A 3,113-nucleotide genomic window follows, 5' to 3' on the forward strand; every position below is an offset into this window, starting at 1 on the left:
TATGCAGTAATGGAGAACAGATTGAGGTTTTGGAGATGCTCTGTCTTCTGAATCTATGCTTTCCTACTGTCTTCTCCTTCACGCACGCAGCTCTCCTTCCATGGCAAGCTGTATGTTGGTGGATCACCGTTGTCAATGGCTACCATCCATCCTCTCAATGAAAATGGTCCAAATGCGCTGTCACCGCACGGCTAATCATATGTCGGTTCTCACTCATGTTGGAATAGAATCCGTTAATTCTTTTGCGTCTGTCACTATGCCCAACACTCGCAAGTTTGAAGCTCGTCACAGTCTTCCCTTCCCAGATCCTACTCGGAATACCACAGACAAGGTTTAGACTTTCCGGATCTCAGGAATGGCCACCAATAATTCTAGCCTATACCACGAAGACTCTAATTATGAACCAGGAGGCTAAGAGATACACACTCAAGCTAATGCAGATAGAATGGAGGTGGTTGTCAGGCACGTGTTCATAGGTGAGAATGATGATGAGTGTCACGGATCATCACATTCATCAGGGTGAAGTGCGAGTGAATATCTTAGAATAAAAACAAGCGTGATTGAATGAAAAACTGTAGTGATTGCATTAATTCATCGAAACACAGCAAAGCTCCTCACCCCCAATCATGGGGTTTAGAGACTCATGCCATCAGAAATACAATATGAAACGTGTAAAATGTCATGATCTGCAAAATAAAACTCTAAAAGTAGTTTTTATACTAAGCTAGTGACCTAGGTTTACAGAATTTGAGTAGACTAAGATAGATAGTGTAGAAATCCACTTTCGAGGCCCACTTGGTCTTCCATGTGTATAGACTCTTTTTGGAATTAAACGCCAGGTTGTAGCCTGTTTCTGGCGTTTAACTCTGGTTTGCAACCTGTTTCTGGCGTTTAACGCCAAAATAGGGTAAATACTTGGCGTTAAACGCCAATTTGCGTCGTCAAAGCTTAGGCCAAGTATGGACTATTATATATTGCTGGAAAGCCCTGGATGTCTACTTTCCAACGCAATTGAGAGTGCACCAATTGGGTTTCTGTAGCTCCAAAAAATCCATTTCGAGTGCAGGGAGGTCAGAATCCAACAGCATCTGCAGTCCTTTTTCAGCCTCTGAATCAGATTTTTGCTCAGGTCCCTCAATTTCAACCAGAAAACACCTGAAATCATAGAAAAATACACAAACTCATAGTAAAGTCTAGAAATGTGATTTTTGCATAAAAACTAATAAAAATATACTAAAACTTTGAGCGATCTGAATTCTCACTAAAGCGATCTGAATTCTCACTAAAGCGGCCAAACAACTTCCTAGACCCATTCAGTTGAGCTTTACACCAACCCTTGCATTTAAACTTTGAGCACACAACCATGTTGAACCTTGCTTGATAACTCCAACCACTAACCATCTTCCTCTTACTCTTAATGCCACAAAGAGCTCTAAGTTGACCATCTGTCTCCAGTAGCCTATATTCAAGTGGAATTAGAAAGCTAAGGGTTATGAATTTTACCCACTTGAATGTTGTGAAGGATGATGGCAACTTAGGGGGAGGTATTTCTAACGAATTTGCAAGCTCCACTCCCTTGTGCTCTTCTCTGACAACTTCCACCTCTTTGCAAGTTTCTTCAATATCAACCTCTTCCTCTTGGTAGCTTTCTTCCAATTCAATCTCTTGTTCATTGCTCACCAAGGGCATGGGAGGCTGTGCTTCTTCTTCTTGAATCTCCATCTCTTAATCAACCTCTTCCAAGTCTTCAACCAGGGTGTGCCTTGGAGGTTGTACATCCTCCTCAACATTAGTTTCAAACGTCCTTGAAGGAGGCTCTATAACTTGACTTTCCCATGGAGGTTTCGCATCTCCTAAATCTTCAACCATTCCTTCCTCTGCAATTATTATGGCTTCCTCCACTTGTTCCAATACAAAGCCATGTTTCTCATTATCCACCAAATTTTCTAGTGTCTCTTTCATGCTACGCTCTTCTTTTGATTCTCCACATGCAGCCATGGGAGTACTTTGAGTGCTCAGATGTTGAGAAGCTATTTGATTTATTAACTCACCTAAGGTAGTCGTGAAATTTAGCACACTCTTATTCATCTTTTCTTGCCCTTGAAGAATAACACTAAGGGCGCTGTTATCCAATGGAGGTTGGGGTGGATGGGAGGGTTCATTATTTTGGAGAAAGGGTTCATGGTAGGAAGGTGGTTCTTCTTGATAAGGATATGGGGATGGTGAATATTGAGGTGGTGGTTCTGGGTGTGGTTCATATGGTGGTTGGTATGGTGGATATAGGTTAGGGTCATATGGTGGTGTTTGGTGGTAAGGGGCTTGTGAGTATGGTGGTCCAGAGTTGTATTGAGGAGGTGGTTCATAAGCATATGGCGGGGCTTGTCGGTAACTACAAGGGGTCCACCATAGTCATCATTTTGGTATGCATCACAGAATGGTTGTTGGTTATAGTGCATTGGAGGGGATTGTTGCCAAGAGGGTTGATCAAATCCTTGTCGCTCCTCCCATCTTTGATTGTTCTGACCTTGATGCATGTTCCTGTTAAAGCTTCCATTCCTTACATCAGCATTAGAACTAAACTCAAAGCGATGGGGTGAGAACTCATAATAACAAATAAAAATTAAAAACAAAAATAAAAATAATTTTAAATTAAAAGGTTATTGAAATTTAAATTTTGAATTTGAAAATTAAATTTTGAATTTTGAATTTGTAAAATTTTGAATTTTGATTTTTGAATTTTAAATTTTGAAATTTGAAATTTGAATTTTAAATTTTGAAATTTGAATTTTGTAAAAGTCAACAATATAAGATAAAGTTTTGAAAAATATTTAAATTTTGAAAAGGTTTGATTTTTTAAATTTTAAATTTGAATTTTAAAATTTGAATTTTGGAATTTAAATATTGAAATTTGAAATTTGATTTTGAAATAAGATAAGATAAGATTTTGAAAAAGATATGATTTTTGGAAAAGATTTGAATTTTGAAATTTAAAACTAAGATAAGATAAGATAAAAATTTTAAAATCAAAATCTGAAATATTTTTTATGCAAATTTCAAAAATTCAATTAAAATAAAGAGAAAAGATATTTTTGAATTAAATGAGGAAAGAGAAA

This window comes from Arachis ipaensis, chromosome B06 (genome assembly GCF_000816755.2).
Source record: "Arachis ipaensis cultivar K30076 chromosome B06, Araip1.1, whole genome shotgun sequence".
NCBI classification, from domain to species: Eukaryota; Viridiplantae; Streptophyta; class Magnoliopsida; order Fabales; family Fabaceae; genus Arachis; species Arachis ipaensis.